Consider the following 6,457-nt stretch of genomic DNA (forward strand, 5'->3'; position numbering starts at 1 on the left):
TCGGGCTTACCACTTAACCTGATAACTAAAATCAACAGATGTACACTACATATAAATCAAAAACAGAAGAAGACCATGAAATAATAGAAGGACTTAACAACTGACTTTTAATTCATGTTTTCAGCAATATTTTTAAAAGTTCTTACATATCCATATTTTTGATAATTACACAGCAATGGCTCCATTAAATACTGGTTACAAGACAGAAAGAAAAGTCCAAAAATAAAGCTAAAACAATACAGGCAGTCCTGAGACTTACAACACAATAACAATCATATGAATTTGGAAAGACTTCTTTGAGGTGACTTTGCTGGACTTTTTGAAGGATTCTTAGCTGGAGTCTTCTCAGGAGTCTTGGCTGCAGGTTTTTCCGGAGTCTTGTCTGCTTTCTTAAAGGCAGTCTCCAAGGAAGTTTGGACAGATGTTCTCCAGGGAGACGGGCGACACAGCAAACTTGTTCTTTGGCATGGCATGGTGTCAGATCAAGCGTGGTAAAGTCAAAACTGATATCAGAAAGTTGAAACAGGGTGTCAATTTATAAACGCTGCAAGTGCGAAACGTTGTAACTCAAAATGTTGTAAGTCATGGACTGCCTGTATCTTATAATACATCTTTTGCAATGCCCTCTTTTAGAGGGACATTGCAGAAAGAGACTGGCATAAAAGTTCAGCTGCTAGATATGTTTTCATACCTATGTATGTATGTATGTATGCATGCATGCTGACATCCATATGTTATATATTAGCAAATAGGAAAAAATAATATTTTCCATGTAATGTTTTAAATAAAAAATATTTTCACATCTGTTATATTACAGTGCTTTGAAATGCAGGTGCAAAGACAAAAAAATGTAATCTTTAAGCCAACTAAACTTCTATACTCTTGTTTCACAGGCCTAATATATAAAAATGAAATCACAACAGCTTATAATTTAGTTTATACAATTATTTAAAATATTAGTTGAATCTAAAAAACAACTAACTATAGAATCCTTTTAGTATTTGAAGAGCTAATCCCCTCATAGCATTCGCATACAAGCACACAAGTTTGATAATTACTTTATGCTAAAACTTCAATCATATGATTTAAGGTTAGAGAGACTACAAAGTTACCTAATACAGTACAACCTTTTGCCTAACATTGGTTACACAGGTGTATCATGTCATTTCTACATGAAGCCCAATAACTTATGAGAAACAAAAGCCTGTTTCAGACAGAGATCCAACCTTGATTTAAAGTGTAAAATGACAGAGAATTTGCCACACTCCTCTTAAACTGTTCCAATATTAAATAACCCCATTAAAATGATCTCCTTCCCTGCTCCAAATGGTCACATTAACAAAAATACTACATAAAAGAGATTGATTATAAATTGTGTGAGAAGAGATTGATTTAGAAGGAATGTTTAAATCAAAAAGAAAACTACATCAGTAAACATTGTAGAGATAAGACAGAGGATATGACAAATTCAATTTTTGATGCAAGAGCTATCAAAGCAAACAGAATTCTCAAAGTCAACTGAAACTGAGACTATTTTCTCCAAAAAACTTTACATCTCAGTGAAAACTCTCAGACCTTCATTAACTCAGATCTTGATTATTTTCACTCCTCTACAAATCTATATCATGCCCCTTCGAGGCATTTAAAGAACACATCTACTAAGGTCTTCCTGAAATTCTGTTGAGTATACTACCTTGTTCACTTGAATCCTACCTATGACTCCCCCTGCTTTCCACATCAGGCTGCACTCTTTAAGGCCTTTCAAAACTTTTACAACTTCTTGGAATCTTTGTTTTATACATCTTCCAAAGCAGGGCAAACGCTAATCTCACTCACTCAACGATCTGTATACCTCCTTCAGTCCACCTTTCCATACAAACACTAAACAGAGAGCAGTATACTCTCCCTCTTTTTCAATATACCTTTTCTACAAGCCAACCCACTCATGATGAATACTGTGGAACATTTGGGGCTACCTGATTTTTGTTTAAGGAAATACTTGCAGAGTTTAGAACCTCTTTGGTTCAACACAAAGCTAACCTAAATAGATTTTTCCTGACCATTGTCCTCCCTGTTTTGCAATTGTTTCTTGGAGTTCTTCTGGAAAAAACAGCAATTAATAAGATCTTGTTTTATTTTTATCTGAAGAGATACAAAGGGAGATTTTTTTTGTATTTGACTGTACTTTTACATTTTTGTAGAAACAACTAAATAGAGTTTAGAAATTAAGCAGGGACTACCTTCTCCTTAATGGCAGGGCAGCATATAAATGAAAACATAGCCTTTGCCTAAAAACTACATCTCAGCATATCACTGAAAACATAGCCTTTGCCTAAAAACTACATCAAATTCTAATTCACTTACGAAAAACCCATAACCCTTGGAACAAAGTGCTACAAAATTCCCTACTTACTCATCTATGTACTGTCAGAGCCTGTTTTCAAACAGTCTAATCATTTCTATTTAGGAGAAATGCCTTTATACAACCAAAAGGAAATAGAAACATCTAAACACATCAGCTTAGACACAGAAAAATGTAAAACAAATTATTTGCCATGTGTAGAAGGTTAATAGTTGCTCCTGTGTATTGGGGTTTTATAGTAAACATTAGAATACGATGGGGAGCAAACATAATTGATTTGAATTCATTATTATTAAATCCAGATTTGTTGAAGTATTGTTAAACTTCAGGAGAAATCTCCTAAAGCTCAAGAATTTAGCATGATAATATAGAAGAACCTGTAGAGAGATTGGCTGGAGCTTGATTTACATGCAGGTGCTAACATCTTTCTGAAACTCTTCTTCTAAAGTGGTAATTTTCCTTCTCTGGAGATTGAGCATAAGAGAGTCAGACTTTCCTTCACTATCAAACTTGGGCATTAGAAAGCACTGGTCATACTTATCAGTCATTCAGATTTTTAAAAAAAATTTCTACCACATCTCAGACTGAAAAAGGGAGAGATCTTGTTACTTTGGGCTAAAAATCAGAAAAGTTAACAGGTTAAATCCTGACAGCAAAACTCTTCCTTAAAAAACGGAAATAAGCAAAGCTGAATCTAACCATGACATAGTAATTCTACAACAGCACAATTCTCCATGGGAAGACATCAGGGAAATGATGGGTGGAGAGATACAAGTATACACAGGAATATTGATTATCTGTATAATAACTTATTCATGATGCCTCAAGATGATGGATTTAATTTTACTAATGTACCCATCTCTTCCCGACTACATTAGTCAGATAGAAACTGTATGCATTCCTTTAAACAAAACCTGTTAACTTTTCTGCTTTTATATGTGTATAGCAGAAAAGATTTTCAAAGTCAAAGCATCTGCTGCACATATATTTGCAGGTATCCAATCTAAGTGAAAGGGAAGCTAGCTAAAGTAAGCAATATCCAACTGGCTATTTCCCCTATATACTTTATATATCTACATGCATTAGTTGCCATAGAATGAGAAAAATTATGAGCTGTCAATCCTTAGGTTTCAAAGCATAAACTTTTATAGAAAAGTTAACAAAAGGAGCTAGCTGGAGAGCAGTGGGGTGACGGGGGGCAAATTATTTTTTTGCACCTTATGTTAGAACAGTGGTTCTCAACCATTTTAGACTCCCAGAACCCCTGGAAAAATGTCAGCTCTTAGCTTCCACTATTTTTTGCCTACAGAAAAATAATAGAACAGTTTTTCTGTTGCAAAGAACTCAGAGAGCCCACATCTATGGATTCATATCTGAAATCTCTGGGTTTTTCTTGTGAATCATCACACTGGCACACCTCAGAGCTCTAACATTGTGTGGCACCCTGAAGAACCCTTAAAAGGATCTCAAGGCACCCTGGTTCAGAATCACTGGGTACATCTACACAAGATGCTTGCTGAACATTAACCTAATAACTCTGCACAGTAGCATCACGGCAAAAAACCATGCTATCATGTGCAGTGTTATTAGGCTAATGCACAGTAAGCATCACTAAATAACTGTACCAGTGTTACTGCGCAGTAACTTTAGTTACTGCACATTCAGTTAATACTTCATTAAATGTAGTACTAAGTTAAATGTGCAGTATTTAAGGCTCATTAATGAACATGTAGATGCACCCACTGTGTAAGATGCATCCAGTAGCAATCACTGTCAGAAACAGGATGTTGATTTCAACAGAAAACAGGTATGAACTGACGACATAAACACCCTCCCTGTATATAAGAGACTTGAATCTGTTTTAGGTTTGTCAACAGCACTAAACTCACAAATATTTTCAACATTTTACTTCTGAAATATTTTTATAACTTAAGGTAGGTGTATTGATTGATTAGTTGAATTTTCCTTTAAGAGGGTAAGCTCATTAAATATATAGACTACTCAATAGTGTAACTAGGGCAGGGTAAACTGAGAAGATGCCCTAGGCACTGTTTTGGCAGGGAGGATGAAAGGGGAATATCAACTTTTGCTGCAGCCACACAGTCGCAGGAGCACCAGTGGCAGCCGGAAATTGCTGCTGCCCCAGCCACCTGGCTGCTTTGTTATGCCTCAATGAAACTGCACAGCTCTAACCTGGAAGTTACACTGTCTGTATTTGTTCAACATTTGAATTCTCTGCTTATTTTTGCAAGGCAGTATATATTATAACACTTTTTTTTCTCTGAAATTAAAGAAAATCTAGTAAGAACTTGAAAGTAGTTGGTAGTTAATAGCCAGATATACTATGTCTAAAACTTACAGACTCAATTCTAGAATTTTTTAAAACTTTTCTGACTAGTTCAATCTAACAAAAATGGTCAGCTTGAAGGGAAAACTAATAGCTATGCAGTTTGTTTCCTCCCCTTGTCTATATGCATGTAATAATGAAAAGATAATACTCCATTTAAATTACACAGGTTTATAATGTTTTACTGGGGTTAAATCAATACATACATTCCCAATTTAGCCCATCCCCCTGTCTAACATTGATATGACTTCAAAAATTATTTTTTTGCTTTATTTTATACTTCAGATATGTAAATATGATAGTTTAGTGGTGCTCAATATTCTAGCCTCACAGGCCAGATGGCGGGAACATGGCCAGAGCCCATGTGCCGTCAGTGCACGGGGTCAGTCCAGGGGTCAGTCCACAGGCATGATTCTGTGCACCCATCCACCAGACCCAACCATGGAGTAACCCTGTTCACCAGTGTGATCTGATATCTGGAGCCATGTCAGCCAGCCTACAGGTCTGCAAATGTGAAGGAGGGAGAACGGTGGCAGCATTAATTGCCACAACTCTGGAAGCCACAGCAACTGACATGACCACTTCTCCCTCAAACTAAATTTTCAGATTTATGGGGGGTTCTGGCAGGCTGGATGAAAAGGCCTCTCAGTCCAGAGGCTGAGCACCACTATGACAGTTTATTCAAAGTATGTGAAAAAGTTTCTGAAATAAAGGAAATGTTTTGATGCATTCCTGGACGATAAATAAATATTCAGCAAGAAATGAATATGCTTTTGATATAAACTCCTATGATCTCCTCTCACTCCCTCTCTTGAGCAATAGTGCCCTCACCGGTAACTGAATGGGCACGGAAACAATTACAGCTCCATTATTAGGTTTCTATCCTGCATGGCAGGGTATGGAAAAATACTAGAGGTCTCTTAATTTACCCAAAGATGTTAAGTTAGTAAAATAGCATTGATGGTCACCAGTGGGGAAGCATGTCCAGATTTTACTATTTTTGCAAGTCCCAGAATAAATCAAGAAACTTCTGAACAATAATATCTGTTCAGTGCAACAGGACAGTGTTTTTTCACTAAACTTTTTCAACAGCATATATGCTAAGTCATATATTCCACTGATTCAGATCTATTTTATGCATGCAAATCAAGTTAGCAAGTTAACAAAGACAACTATAACTGCATATTTCATAAAGAAAATGAAAACTACACAAGAAAGTCATCATTCTGCAATCAAATACTCTGTGCAGATCCAGGGAGGTCCTCAAAGGTGCCAGGTGGCAGCCTCTCTCCAAACTGTCATTCCCAACACAGCTGCTTTGCTGGGCCCTGGGGCAGTCTCCAGCCTCCGACTGGGGCCCAATGGGGAAAATGCAAATTAATGAATGTCACATAAAGAGCACTGATGTGACAGACAGACATTTTTTTTAAAATATAATTTGTATCTGAGGCCAGATTAGCCAAAACTAATTCCAAATCCAAGAGTCCAGAACCATAAGTGGCCCTACTACCGGCAAACATCCTCCACCAGCACCTGGGGCTTCAGATGTTTCCAAAACCTTTGGGGGGCATCCTACTTGCAGGCTCAAGCCCAGAGGCTTGGGGCTCAGATGCTCCCAAGTTTTGCCTGCCCTTAGCCATAAGGCCCTTGGAGCAAGCAAGGGAGGAGACTCCCATTTCCATAAACTAGGCTTAAAGCCACTGCACCTCAGGGGTACTGAACCATGCCAGAAGGGCAGTTCTCCTGTG

General features: G+C 37.3%; 1 protein-coding gene across 4 annotated transcripts in view; it reads right to left on the reverse strand.

The window, feature by feature from the left end:
• The window catches only part of CHM (CHM, Rab escort protein 1), a 148,747-nt gene that overhangs the window by 141,474 nt on the left and 816 nt on the right, over positions 1–6,457 (reverse strand). The window lies entirely within an intron of this gene.

This window comes from Alligator sinensis, unplaced genomic scaffold, assembly GCF_000455745.1.
Source record: "Alligator sinensis unplaced genomic scaffold, ASM45574v1 scaffold242_1, whole genome shotgun sequence".
NCBI classification, from domain to species: Eukaryota; Metazoa; Chordata; order Crocodylia; family Alligatoridae; genus Alligator; species Alligator sinensis.